Source organism: Ranitomeya variabilis, chromosome 4 (genome assembly GCF_051348905.1).
Source record: "Ranitomeya variabilis isolate aRanVar5 chromosome 4, aRanVar5.hap1, whole genome shotgun sequence".
NCBI lineage: Eukaryota > Metazoa > Chordata > Amphibia > Anura > Dendrobatidae > Ranitomeya > Ranitomeya variabilis.
This window is the reverse complement of record NC_135235.1, coordinates 105227506-105242959: the sequence shown is the minus strand read 5'-3', so window position 1 is coordinate 105242959 and position 15454 is coordinate 105227506. Positions and strand designations below refer to the sequence as shown.

Sequence of the window (15454 nt, the reverse complement as noted above, 5' to 3'; positions counted from 1 at the left end):
TGTATATTTCAAATTTTAGATTATATAGTTGACAGATGATTTCAGCAAGAAGGAACATAATTGGGTAAAATTTAACAACAAACTACCATTTTAGGCAACGGGTGACATACAGAATTGTTTTAAAAAATAATTATTTGAAGATCTCTTATTTATAGATCAGTTTTTATGCACCCCATCTAATTTGGCATGGGTGGAAAACTTGAGCAACCATAAAGGCCCTTTTGCATACCACATAAGTCAGATGAAACCGTCGATTTTAAGGTGAAAGAGCTGATCATCTAACTCTAATTTGGATGGGAACCTCCCAATTGTCCCTCAACCAATTATGTTGCGGGACTTAAAGGGAACCTGTCACCCCGTTTTTTCCCTATGAGATAAAAATACTGTTAAATAGGGCCTGAGCTGTGCGTTACAATAGTGTATTTTGTGGACCCTGATTCCCCACCTATGCTGCCGAAATACGTTACCAAAGTAGCTGTTTTCGCCTGTCAATCAGGCTGGTCTGGTCAGATGGGCGTGGTGACATCGCTGTTTCTTCCCCCAGATCTTGCTTATTTTTTCGTTGGTGGCGTAGCAGAGCGCTCCATCTGCGCACGCGCGGCCACAGGAAGATGGCCGCCCCCACCGATCACCAGGGGAATAACGCAGATCACGCTCTTTTCCCTCCCCTGTGCAGTGGATTCTGGACCTTGGGCATGCGCAAACCACTACGCCACCAACGTACAGATAAGCAAGATCTGGGGGAAGAAACAGCGATGTCACCACACCCATCTGACCAGACCAGCCTGATTGACAGGCGAAAACGGCGACTTTGGTAACGTATTTCGGCAGCATAGGTGGGGAATCAGGGTCCACAAAATACACTATTGTAACGCACAGCTCAGGCCCTATTTAACAGTATTTTTATCTCATACGGAAAAAGCGGGGTGACAGGTTCCCTTTAAGGAAAGACCAGTTGGAATTCAATTGCCATTTCCTTTGTTTGGCAGGTAGATAATTCTCTAGAACACATGAATGCTCAGTCTAACTATGGGACCCAGTGTGTGGGACCTGGGAAAAGACATGTGAAATGAATGATCTTTTGGCCAATGGCTATCTAAAGTGTATAGCCAGTTTAATGGTCAACATCAACCAAAATGTGAAAGGCTGTGTCAGCAAAACAATTGTTGAAGTGATGAACATTGGTTCGATAGTTGTTCAAATCAACTTATGTCTAATATTTATAGACATCTTTTACAGTAGTCATCCCCCAACCTGTGACTTTCCAGCTGTTGTAGAACTGCATAGCTTTTAATGCCCTGAAAGCTATTGTATGTTTATCAATAAAATAACTGTAGTCAGTATCACGTTTTTTTTTAATATGAAAATATCAGTAGCCTATTGATGCAACGGGGCGTCTCAACCATGTACATATTTGGATTCCTGAATAGTAGCACAGCATAACACTTTATGGAAATCATATTTCTTTATGGTTGGCTTTCTTGTGACATGTGAGATTAAAAAAATTATTTGGGTTATAAAATGTAAAACTATATAGTTAAATACAGTGGATATAAAACGTCTACACACCCCTGTTAAAATTCCAGGTTTTTGTACCGTAAAAAAAAAAAAAACTTACCAGGAAAACTAATTTCAGAACGTTTTCCACCTTAATGTTATCCATAATCTATAAAATGCAAATGAAAAACAAACTCAAATCTTTTTGAGCAGAAAAGGAAAAATGAAACTAAAATAATGTGGTCGTATAAATATGCACACTCTTAAACTAATAGGTTGTTAAAGTACCTTTTGAATTTATGACAGCATGCTGTCTTTTTCCGTAGGAGTCTAGAATCATTGTACATCTAGAATTGACAATCTTTGCCCACTCTTCCTTGCAGTAGCTCTCCAAATCTCGCATTGTGAGAGCATCTCCTGCGTACAGCCCTCTTCATGGCCAACTCACATATTTTCAGTTGGATTCAGGTCGGGGCTGTGGCTGGGCCATTCCAAAATTGGCTTCTGGCAAAGCCATTCTTGCATTGATTTGGAGGTATGATTAGGGTCAATATTGTGCTAAAAAGTGATTTTCCTCTTCATCTTTTTAGCCTGAAAGTTTTGTTGCAAAATTTACTGATTTTGAACTGTTTATAATTCCTTCTACCATTAAAGCCCTAGTTCTAGCTGCCATAAAGCAGCCCAAAGCACAATTATGCCTCCACCATGCTTCACTGTGATTATGGTGCTCTTTTGGTGATGTGCAGTGTTGGGTTTGCACCAAATATAGCTTTTGGAATTATGGCCAAAATGCTTGATCTCAGTCTTATAGGACGATCTTTTTCTACATGGTTTTGGCAAACTGTATATAGGTTTTGGCAAAACATAACCAGGCTTGGATGTTTGTCTTTGTAGGAAAAGGCTTTTGTTTTGTCACTCTACTCCACAAGTCAGATATATAAAGAATTCAGGATTGTTGTCACAAGCAGTACACAACCAGAACTTGCCAGTAAATCCTGCATTTCCTTTAATGTTGCTGTAGGCCTCTTGTTAATCTCCTGGATCAATTTTGTTCTGATCTTTTTCAGCAAATTTTGATGGGCATCTAGTTCCTGTCTATGTACTGTCGTGCTAAATTTCATCCAATTTCATCTTTGCAGTGTTCCATGGAATAGCTAATATCTAAAATGTATTTATTTTTTGGACTGATATCTTTCAACAGTGAGATGCTTTTGCTGTGTTGTAAGCAGTTTACTGACCATGGTTTTTGCTGTACAAAACACCTAACAGTGTCAGGAAAATCCTACTAGAACAGCTAAACTTTTATATGGTGTTACTTAGAATAACTGTTAATGATTACAGACTACTATTTAACATGCGCTTATATTTAAGAGGGTATTAATCCTTATGCAACCACATTTTTTAATTAATTTTTGTTATTTCTATTTTATTCCTGAAAATTATTTATTTGTATATCAATGGATATGTACAGATTATGGGTGGCATTAGAGATGGAAAAAGTTCTGAAATTATTCTTCTTGGTATAATTTTTTTATATGACAAAAACCTGACATTTTAACAGGCATGATTATACTTTTTATATCCACTGTCATTAATTTGTGGCATATCAGCCCACATCAATATTGCGCTGCAGGGATCTAAGAAGAGGAAAAGTTTGAGTCTTAGGAGATTCGTCAATGCGTGGGGAATATCACGTTTTCCAATAAAGTGTATGATACTTGTTATAGTTCATAGATGGGAAGGATATTGGGATCCACCAGAAAGTCACTGACTATTATAAGAGCACTACAATATTCTGTTCTGTGTTAAATACCATTCATGTACATGTCTAAAGGTCCAGAGTTGTTTTGAAGATTACTACTTATCTAATATGTTGCTGAGGGTTGGAGTGCAGAGGACAAACTTTCTATTTGTTGTAGAATTAAAAAGTTGAAACTTCAAACATGTTTTAAAGGCAAATTTTACATCCAATAATCAATCCTACCATTGTTAGTGGAATTCTAGATTAAGTTGTAAAACTTCAGCTCTGTTGTCACGTTATCCTCCTGATAAGAATTTTAAGACTCTCGAAAGTGTGACAGTTATTTACAGTAGAGTTATGCAATAAAATCATCAGCTAAATCCAACTTGTGTGTTAGGGTACCGTCACACAGTGAAATTTTCATCGCTACGACGGCACGATTCGTGACGTGACACGCTACTGCGATCAGACACCACGCTGAGAATCGTACGTCGTAGCAGATCGTTTGGAACTTTCTTTCGTCGCTTGATCACCCGCTGACATCGCTGGATCGTTGTGTGTGACAGCGATCCAGCGATGCGTTCGCTTGTAACCAGGGTAAACATCGGGTAACTAAGCGCAGGACCGCGCTTAGTAACCCGATGTTTACCCTGGTTACCAGCGTAAACGTAAAAAAAACCAAACAGTACATACTCACATTCCGGTGTCTGTCCCCCGGCGTCTCAGCTTCTCTGCACTGTGAGCGCCTGCCGGCCGGAAAGCGAGCACAGCGGTGACGTCACCGCTCTGCTTTCCGGCTCTGGTGCTTACACAGTGCAGAGAAGCAGAACGCCGGGGGACAGACACCGGAATGTGAGTATGTACTGTTTGTTTTTTTTACGTTTACGCTGGTAACCAGGGTAAACATCGGGTTACTAAGCGCGGCCCTGCGCTTAGTAACCCGATGTTTAGAAAAAGAATGCGGCAACACTCACCGGACCTGTGATGCAGACTTGTCTTTTATTGAAGCAATGTGAACATATCTTCACGGCACGGGGGAGACAACAGCAAGTGAGGTGAGCGGGGAGAGGACGACGGCCGTTTCACGCCAACACCGGCGCTTCCACGGGTCCACCACGTTGCCGCATTCTTTTTCTATTTTTTTATTGCATATCATTGTCTCCTTTCTGGATGCGAGCACCTCCTGGACACATTGAGCTCTTTTTGTGAATTCTGAATTCCACGATTCACCTCGCATATGAGGCAGTGCTGCTACACTTTTTTCTTCTAAAACCCGATGTTTACCCTGGTTACCCGGGGACTTCGGCATTGCTCCAGCGCCGTGATTGCAAAGTGTGACCGCAGTCTACGACGCTGGAACGATAATCATACGACGCTGCGACGTCACGGATCGTGCCGTCGTAGCGATGAAAATGGCACTGTGTGACGGTACCCTTAGGGAAAACCATATAATTACAATACATGCCTGGGCAAATGACCTAAGTGCTAACCTCTATTTTATGATTAAAAGCGTTTGTCTGCATTTTGCTATCTGAATTTGAGAATGGATTATAATAAGATTCTAAGTGGTTTGTGTCCTGGGACCTCTACCATTTGCAGACCTGCAGATCTTTCACTGAAGATGTGGAGCAGCACGGTGGCTCAGTGGTTAGCATTGCAGCCTTGCAGAGCTGGAGTCCTGGGTTCAAATCCCACGAAGGACAACATCTGCAAGGAGTTTGTATGGTCTCCCTGTGTCTGTCTCCTCTGTACATACTGATCGGGAATATAGATTGTGAGCCCCAATGGGGACAGCGATGATAATGTATGTAAAGCGCTGTGGAATAAAACAGCGCTATATAAGAAAAGCATAATGAATAAATAAACCTAAATGCAGCCGTACTGAGCTACTAGGTGGAGAAAAGCGAGTCATTAAACAGGACTCTGGTCCAGCAGCCAGATTGGTATTGCCCTGCAAACTGCCTCCTTCCTGAAGGTATTTGCTGCTGCTTTTTGATTAGCCAGCCTCAAATCAAATGAAAAGATGTGCGTTGGATGTCTTCTGGTAGGAGACGTTTCTCAGGGCTCCCGTCCATCGCTCATCACTACTATTGGGAATCCTCTTTCTGCACAGGCCTGAGATGGTTGACCCAAATGCCTGTGTGGAGCAGCAAACAGCCCATTCCCACTGCCTCTTAGGTAAACTATGTGCAGAATGGTGGCTCCACTGTTGCTTTGCAGCGCTGGGGTCCTGTGTTCAAATCCCACAAAGGACAACATCTGTAAGGAGTTTGTATATTCTTTCCTTGTTTGCGTGGGTTTCCTTTGGATACTGTTTTTTCACACACTGCTTCCTATACTGATAGGGAATTTAGATTTTGAGTCCCATTGGGAACAGTGATGATTATGTCTGTAAATCGCTGTAAAATATGATGGAAATTCATAATAATACTAATAATAAAAAAACTGGGTCCATTATTGGCTGGTTGGTGGTCTTATGAAGTCCAGAAAAGTCAAGGAGGTGGTCCAGCATTTGTGTGGCTTTCTCGTTTGGATATTTAGGTAGTTGCTCACTCCATAATTCCTGGAGACTTTGATGGAAAGGACCACACTTTTGTATGGCCTTCACGTTTATATGTGGCTGCCAGGAGAGGTCTGGGTCCCAGAGGAGTGCAATGGCTCAGCCAGTGATTCGCAAAGTGGACATTTCCTTCTTTTTTTCAATGTACCGTCTCAGGGCCAAGAAGTAGACAACAGCAGGGACTGGGTAGGGCAAGCATTGAAAACTGCAGGAGGTCGGTGAGCATGAGCATGGCTTGAATAATATTCCTTACTGGCCATTATTTTTATCCACTGGACAACCCTTTTAAGCTATCTCTAATAACAGTGTGCAGACCAGAGGTCTCGAAGTCAGTTGGCTAAATCGGCCGCATCTGCACATAGGAAAAAATTGGAGTTGACGTTCTGCATTCTTTGCTGGATATGATTAAATTTTCGGTGGTACCATTTTTTCTAGATGACTTTATTTATCACTTTTTATTTTTTTTTTATGTCGGTATAACGAAAAAGTTTTTAAATTATTTTTTTATGATGTTCAACATATGGGTTATCTGGATACCAAAGGTGTACTTTTTTTTTTTTTTTTTACATCTTTTCCTACTTCTTTGGTAATATTAAAAAGTGTGATCTATTACAAGAATAACTTTTCTTTCTGAAATCTCAGGTTTCTATACTCACATGGTGATTCTAACAATATATTTTTCTCCATCTTGTTCTAGGGTTCGTTGATGTAATGATTGTGTTTTGGGAAAGAAGACTAGAAAGTTTTATGCTGTATTAAGACTGAAGAAGCACAGTAAGTACAAGGATTGCTAAGTCAAACCCAACACAATATTCCATTTTGTGAAGGAGGGGAAGGCCGACACATGAGCCTGCTGGATGCTGCTAAGTGGCAGACTGCATTCTGCAGGAGCAGGGTGCCCGCATATTGTGAATCGCATTTGCACTAGGAGGCCATTTACTTGTTACTATTTTAATGCTACCAGGATATTGGATTGTATCTTACTTTTGTACCGGTGCCAGGTTTAGTCTCTGATTCCCTTTTAAAGTCATAGGATGGGCAATAGTATTACTAAGTTAAGATGGAAAAATAAACTCAAAATGCCAAATAGTATAAGAAAACGACTTGGTCTACGGTGGTCTAAACTACATAAGACGTCTGCAGTACTACAAATTACATGCTACTGTTAATGAGTTATGCTATGGAGATTAATTTGCATGTCCACCAGTGTCCTTCATTTGTAGATACCTGAGATGTCAATTACAAGACACACAACCCTTTTGTCCGTGTGTGTGTGTGTGTGTGTGTGTTTGTGTGTGTGTGTGTGCGTGTGTAGGCAAGTGCGACTCTTGTCTACAATATCGGTCAGTCTGATAAGACTTTAAATGGAGTGGTACTGCACATGCTCGACCACGGCTCTGCTTAAATTTGTTCTCACCATGGACCTACAGTGAGGAGCAATGGGAAATGGGGACCACCACTATCATGATTGGTGGATGTGTAATATGTCATTTCTCTAAGAACAGTCGACCCTGCGGCTCATCACATCTTTGCTTAAATTGCTGCTGGACCTGTATTAAAGGAAGTTTCCTCTCACTAAACATTTTTTGTGCAGTTAAGCAATACTTGTATGCAGTATTGGTGATAACATGCTGATCACTGAGGATTTCACTGCTGGGACCACAGTTTACAAGAGTGGGTGTCTGAAATGTCCTGTTGGAATAGAGCGATGGCTGGCTCCAGCAGACCCACAGGCAATAGGTGGAGTATTTCGGAGCCTGTTCTCTGCTCCAACTATTAATGTGCATTTACAGTGCACAAGCAAGTGTTCCTAGTAAAGCTTGTTTCACAATAATCCAGTCAAGACGGACTATCACCCAACAAATGAGAGAAACTCTTTTTTGTCGGGTGAAATTATCCTATGTGCTGCACAAAAGATCATCGTTCTTGGCAGCGCAATGTCTTGTGTATGCAAGGCTTGTGCTACCGAGAATAATGGCACTGAGTGATCTATTACAGATTGTTCAGAGCATAACTAATGCGTGGTCAGCCTATGTAAATTGGCTAATAAGGGACCACCGATCCACAAACTAGTAGGTGATCGGAGGTCGTATAGTGTTGCCGATCGATTCGTGTAAGTGGACCCTTAGATCCCCAGCAAGTAATACATTATTTTGTAACCTATCCAGTGGATATACAAAAGTGAGAAGCCCTTAGTCATTACTTACCTTATTTCATGCTACTAAAGCATACAGATATCCACCCCACTTGTTATGTGACCTGTAACACACCACGCATTTCCGATTACTCCTGCACCATGAAGCAGAGTGTGTTAAAGTTCACATGACACGTGGGGTGGATATCTGTATGTTTTAGTAGTATGAAATAAGGTAAGTAATAACTAAGGTCTTCTCATTTTTGTATATCCACAGGATAGGTTACAAAAAAATGTATTACTTGCTGGGGATCTAAGGGTCCACTTACATGAATCGATCGGCAACACTATACGACCTCCGATCACCCACTAGTTTGTGGATCGGTGGTCCCTTATTAGCCAGTTTACATAGGCTGACCACGCATTAGTTAAATCCATAAATCCATGCGACACATCCATTCCTGCACTGAGAGTGTCAAAGGTCATCATCGGTTTATACTCCCAGACCCTTCTGTCTCTGGATTAAATGCCTGCAAATTCTTCATGGAAAACACGGACTGATGCTGATTCTGTGGTGAAACTTACAAAATTCTTCCTCACCCTCAATGACTTTGAATTTGACAACAAGATATATCTACAGAAGACTGGCACAGCAATGGAAAGTAAAATGACTCCACAGTATGCAAATCTTTTCATGGCCAAGCTTGAAAGCGACTTTTTGTCCTCATGTCCCATCAGGCCTCTGGCCTACTACCGCTACATTGCTGATATTTTAATCATCTTGATGGAGTCTGAGCCACAGCTAAAGACTTTCCATGAACAGTTTAATCAATTTTATCCTACCATCAACTTAACACTTAACTACTCCTGCAATGAAATTAACTTTTTGGACACCATTATTAAGCTGCAGAACAATGAAAGAGAGTCATCCCTGTATCAGAAGCGATCCCTGTATCAGAAGACAATCGACCACCCAACATACCTTAAATGGGACAGTTTCCATCCAAAACACATAAAATACTCTATTGTCTATAGCCAAGTCATCAGATGCAGTCATATATGTTCCAACCCCATGGCTAGGGATGAACACCTTGGTTGCCTCAGAAAGACCTTTTTGAATCAGGGCTACCATCGAAGAACAATTCAAAACCAAATTACAAGAGCAACTAAAATATCAAGGGATCACCTGCTACAATACAAAGCTAAAGAAGAAAATAACCGGGTGCCTCTAGTAGTCACCTACAATCCAAATCTGGAGGTGCTAAGGGGAGCTGCACGGAAATTACAACCTTTACTACAAAAAGATGCCCGCTTACAATCCATTTTTCCAGACCCCCCACTACTGTGTTTTAGGCAGCCCCCAAATCTAAGAAGCATCATTGTCAGAAGCTCGCTGTCCTCTCCAACAGCTGCAGAAACCTTTCCTTGCAACCAGAAAAAAATGTAAAACCTGTCCATTTATAATGACCACGGACAAGATAAAGATCCCCAATTCACAAGAGGACTACAAGATCCCAGGGACTTTGAGCTGTATCACATCTAATGTGGTGTACCTAATTATTTGTACTAAATGTCCATCTGGGAGTCTATATGTAGGGGAGACAGGGCAAAAACTGAGAACAAGGATGAATTCTCACCACCACACAATAAGAGAAAAAAGAATGGATCTACCTGTGGCAATACATTTTTGTGTCCCTGATCACAGCACCATGGACATGAGATTACTTGTATTTAAAGGGTAATTTCAAATCTGAGACAAAGGGTCTGGGAATATAAACTGATGACAACCTTTGACACTCTCAGTGCAGGAATGAATTAGTCGCATGGATTTCAGTCTTTTTTCACCAATTAAGGAATTTGCTCCTCAGACCTTGTGGGGGCATCACAACACAGAACCAGACCTCAATCAGAGCACAATAAAACATTCACACACCTTATCTATGAACTGTTCCAATATTTATGGACACAACTGTTTATCCCTCTCTACCATAATGATAGCTCTGCTTCACGTCACTTGTCTTATCCATTGCATTATCTTTCTGCTGTGCTGTGTGTAAATATGTGATTCTTCAGATTTTGTATTAGTCTATGCCTGATGAAGAGACCTGAGTAGTCTCGAAAGCTTGCAATTTGTTACCATCTTTTCAGTTAGCCATTAAAAGGTATCAACCACTGAGGACTCTCAATTCTAAATATTTTTCTGAATCCTCTGTGCACGGATCCTTAAAGGGCTTTTCCCAGGAACAAAGTACATTTTAATTAACAGAACTTTGAATAATAATAATTTCCACAATTGGATGTGTTTAAAAAAAAAAAAATGTTCCTTTGCTGAAATAATCTTATAAATGTGCCACTCCTGTGTACAGTATAATGGCTGTGTCTGACCGTACAGGAACATGGTCTGATCATACGACATCTCCTGGTCAGGGTGGGGAAGCAGAGGAGTATACAGATATTACAGCACCGGATCACAGCTGATTCCTTTTGTGAAGCAAAACATTTCCCTTCCTGTTTTTAAACAATGTTTTACTTCAAATAAAAAATCAGCTGTGATCCCGTCCTGTAATGTCTGTCTCCTCTTTTGCTTCTTCCCCTGCCGAGAAGATCTGGTATGATCAGACCATGTCCCTGTACGGTCAGACACGGCGATTACACAGTACACAGCAGGGGCACATTTATAAGATTATCTCAGCACAGGAACATTTTATTTAACCCCTTCCCGACCCATGACGCCACGTAGGCGTCATAAAACCTGTGCCAATCCGACCCATGACGCCTATGTGGCGTCATGGAGGGATCGCGTCCCTGCAGAAAGGGTTGAAAGGTGAAAGGGTTAACTCCAATTTCACCCGATCTGCAGGGACAGGGGGAGTGGTGCTTCAGCCCCCCCGTGGCTTCGATCGCTCTGACTGGCTGTTGAAAGTGAAACAGCCAATCAGAGCGACTTGTAATATTTCACTATGAAAACTGGTGAAATATTACAATCCAGCCATGGCCGATGCTGTAATATCATCGGCCATGGCTGGAAACACTGGTCTGCACCCCCCCACTGCCACTGATCTCCTCCCCGGTCCTCCATCCCGTGCTCCGCTCCCCTCCGTCGTCCTGCCCGCTCCCCCGTCCTCCTGTCGGCTCCCCCCGTGCTCCGATCCCACCCCCCGTGCTCCGATCCCCCCCCCCCTCATACGTACCGAGCCTCCCAGTGTCCGTCTGCCTTCTCCACGGGCGCCGCCATCTTCCAAAATGGCGGGCGCATGCGCAGTGCGCCCGCCGAATCTGCCGGCTGGCAGATTCGTTCCAGCTACATTTTGATCACTGTGATAAACCCTATCACAGTGATCAAACTAAAAAAAATAAATGAACCCCCCCTTTATCACCCCCATTGGTAGGGACAATAATAAAATAAAGAAAATATTTTTTTTTTAACTAGGGTTAGGGTTAGGGGTAGGGTTAGGGGTAGGGTTAGGGGTAGGGTTAGAACTAGGGTTAGAACTAGGGTTAGCGTTAGAATTAGGCTATGTGCACACGGTGCGGATTTGGCTACGGATCCGCAGCGGATTGGCCGCTGCGGATTCGTAGCAGTGTTCCATCAGGTTTACAGTACCATGTAAACCTATGGAAAACAAATCCGCTGTGCCCATGGTGCGGAAACTACCGCGCGGAAATGCTGCGTTGTATTTTCCGCAGCATGTCAATTCTTTGTGCGGATTTCGCAGCGTTTTACACCTGTTCCTCAATAGGAATCCGCAGGTGAAATCCGCATAAAAAACACTAGAAATCTGCGGTAAATCTGCAGGTAAAACGCAGTGCCTTTTACCTGCGGATTTTTCAAAAATGGTGCAGAAAAATCTCACATGAATCCGCAACGTGGGCACATAGCCTTAGGGTTGGAATTAGAGTTAGGGTTGTAATTAGGGCTAGGGTTGGAAATAGGGTTAAGAATAGGCTTGTGGTTAGGGTTATGGTTAGGGTTAGGGGTGTGTTGGGGTTAAAGTTGTGGTTGGGTTTAGGGTTAGGGTTGGGATTAGGGTTAGGGTTGTGGTTAGGGGTGTGTTGGGGTTATGGCTAGAGTAGGGATTAGGGTTAGGGGTGTGTGGGGGTTAGTGTTGGAGTTAAAATTGAGGGGTTTCCACTGTTTAGGCACATCAGGGGTCTCCAAACGCAACATGGTGCCACCATTGATTCCAGCCAATCTTGCGTTCAAAAAGTCAAATGGTGCTCCCTCCCTTCCGAGCCTTGACGTGTGCCCCAAACAGTGGTTTACCCCCACATATGGGGTACCAGCATACTCAGGACAAACTGGGCAACAATTATTGGGGTCCAATTTCTTCTGGTACCCTTGCGAAAATAAAAAATAGCTTGCTAAAACATAATTTTAAAGGAATGAAAAATTATTTTTTATTTTCACGGCTCTGCGTTATAAACTTCTGTGAAGCACTTGGGAGTTCAAAGTGCTCACCACACATCTAGATAAGTTCCTTGGGGGGTCTAGTTTCCAAAATGGGGTCACTTGTGGGGGAGCTCCAATGTTTAGGCACACAGGGGCTCTCCAAACGCGAAATGGTGTCCGCTAATGATTGGAGCTAATTTTCCATTCAAAAAGCCAAATGGCATGCCTTCCCTTCCGAGCCCTGCCGTGCGCCCTAACAGTGGTTTACCCCCACATATTGGGGGGTCTAGTTTCCAAAATGGGGTCAATTGTGGGGGGTTTCTACTGTTTAGGCACATCAGGGGCTCTGCAAATGGAATGTGGCGCCCGCAGACCACTCCATCAAAGTCTGCATTTCAAAACGTCACTACTTCCCTTCCGAGCCCCGACTTGTGCCAAAACAGTGGTTTACCCCCACATATTGGGTATCAGTGTACTCAGGACAAACTGGGCAACAACTTTTGGGGTCCAATTTCTCCTGTTACCCTTGTGAAAATAAAAAATTGCTTGCTAAAACATCATTTTTGAGGAATGAAAAATTATTTTTTATTTTCACGGCTCTGCGTTATAAACTTCTGTGAAACACTTGGGGGTTGAAAGTGCTCACCACACATCTAGATAAGTTCCTTTGGGGGTCTAGTTTCCAAAATGGGGTCACTTGTGGGGGGTTTCTACTGTTTAGGCACATCAGGGGCTCTGCAAACGTAACATGATGCCCGCAGACCATTCCAACAAAGTCTGCATTCCAAAACATCACTACTTCCCTTCTGAGCCCCGGCATGTGCCCAAACAGTGGTTTTCCCCACATATGGGGTATCAGAGTACTCAGGAGAAACTGGACAACAACTCTTGGGGTCAAATTTCTCCTGTTACCCTTGGGAAAATTAAAAAAATTCTGGGCTAAAAAAATATTTTTGAGGAAAGAAAACACATTTATTATTTTCACGGCTCTGCGTTATAAACTTCTGTGAAGCACTTGGGGGTTCAAAGTGCTCACCACACATCTAGATAAGTTCCCTTCGGGTTCTAGTTTCCAAAATGGGGTCACTTGTGGGGAGTTTCTACTGTTTAGGCACATCAGGGGCTCTGCAAACGCAATGTGACGCCCGCAGAGCATTCCATCAAAGTCTGCATTTCAAAACATCACTACTTCCCTTCCGAACCCCGACGTGTGCCCAAACAGTGATTGGCCGCAGATCCGCAGCGGATTGGCCGCTGCGAATTCGTAGCAGTTTTCCATCAGGTTTACAGTACCATGTACACCTATGGAAAGCCAAATCCACTGTGCCCATGGTGCGGAAAATTCCGTGCGGAAATGCTGCGTTGTATTTTCCGCAGCATGTCAATTCTTTGTGCGGATTCCGCAGCGTTTTACACCTGTTCCTCAATAGGAATCCGCAGGTGAAATCTGCACAAAAAAACACTGGAAATCCGCTGTAAATCTGCAGGTAAAACGCAGTGCCTTTTACCTGCAGATTTTTCAAAAATCGTGCGGAAAAATCTCACGAATCCGCAACGTGGGCACATAGCCTTAGGGTTAGGGTTTGAATTAGAGTTAGGGTTGGAATTAGGGCTAGGGTTGGAAATAGGGTTAAAATTAGGCTTGTGGTTAAGGTTACGGATAGGGTTAGGAGTGTGTTGGGGTTACAGTTGTGGTTAGGGTTGGGATTAGGGTTAGGGTTGGGATTAGGGTTAGGATTAGGGTTGGGATTAGGGTTACGGGTGTGTTGGGGTTAGGGTTGTGGTTAGGGGTGTATTGGGGTTAGGGTTGTGATTAGGGTTAGGGCTACAGTTGGGATTAGGGTTAGGGGTGTGTTGGGGTTAGTGTTGAAGTTAGAATTGAGGGGTTTCCACTGTTTAGGCACATCAGGGGTCTCCAAACGCAACATGGCACCACCATTGATTCCAGCCAATCTTGCGTTCAAAAAGTCAAATGGTGCTCCCTCCCTTCCAAGCCCCGACGTGCGCCCAAACAGTGGTTTACCCCCACATATGGGGTACCAGCGTACTCAGGACAAACTGGGCAACAACTTTTGGGTTCCAATTTCTCCTGTTACCCTTGTGAAAATAAAAAATTGCTTGCTAAAAAATAATTTTTGAGAAAAGAAAATTATTTTTTATTTTCATGGCTCTGCGTTATAAACTTCTGTGAAGCACTTGGGGGCTCAAAGTGCTCACCACACATCTAGATTATATCCTTGGGAGGTCTAGTTTCCAAAATGGGGTCACTTGTGGGGGAGCTCTAATGTTTAGGCACACAGGGGCTCTCCAAACGCGAAATGGTGTCCGCTAATGATTGGAGCTAATTTTCCATTCAAAAAGCCAAATGGCATGCCTTCCCTTCCGAGCCCTGTCGTGCGCCCTAACAGTGGTTTACCCGCACATATTGGGTATCATCGTACTCAGGACAAACTGGACAACAACATTTGGTGTCCAATTTCTCCTGTTACCCTTGTGAAAATAAAAAATTCCGGGCTAAAAATCATTTTTGAGGAAAGAAAAATTATTTTTTATTTTCACGACTCTGCGTTATAAACTTCTGTGAAGCACCTGGGGGTTTAAAGTGCTCACTATGCATCTAGATAAGTTCCTTGGGGGGTCTAGTTAGGCACACAGGGGCTTTCCAAACGCGACATGGTGTCCGCTAACGATGGAGATAATTTTTCATTCAAAAAGTCAAATGGCGCTCCTTCCCTTCCGAGCCTTACCATGTGCCCAAACAGTGGTTTACCCCCACATGTGAGGTATCGGTGTACTCAGGAGAAATTGCCCAACAAATGTTAGGATCCATTTTATCCTGTTGCCCATGTGAAAATGAAAAAATTGAGGCTAAAATATTTTTTTTGTGAAAAAAAAGGACTTTTTCATTTTTACAGATCAATTTGTGAAGCACCTGGGGGTTTAAAGTGCTCACTATGCTTCTAGATAGGTTCCTTGGGGGGTCTAGTTTCCAAAATGGGGTCACTTGTGGGGGAGCTCCAATGTTTAGGCACACGGGGGCTCTCCAAACACGACATGGTGTCCGCTAAAGATTGGAGCCAATTTTTCATTCAAAAAGTCAAATGGCGCTCCTTCCCTTCCGAGCCCTGCCGT

The 15454-nt window shown here is 42.9% G+C and overlaps 1 protein-coding gene across 1 annotated transcript in view; it reads left to right on the top strand.

Annotated features, from left to right (window-relative positions):
• The window catches only part of LOC143769959 (sorbin and SH3 domain-containing protein 1-like), a 272947-nt gene that overhangs the window by 60092 nt on the left and 197401 nt on the right, over positions 1-15454 (top strand). Inside the window, exon 2 of the mRNA XM_077259068.1 lies at positions 6496-6572. The gene's annotated coding sequence lies outside the window, so the exon portion shown is untranslated. The remainder of the gene's footprint in view (positions 1-6495; positions 6573-15454) is intronic.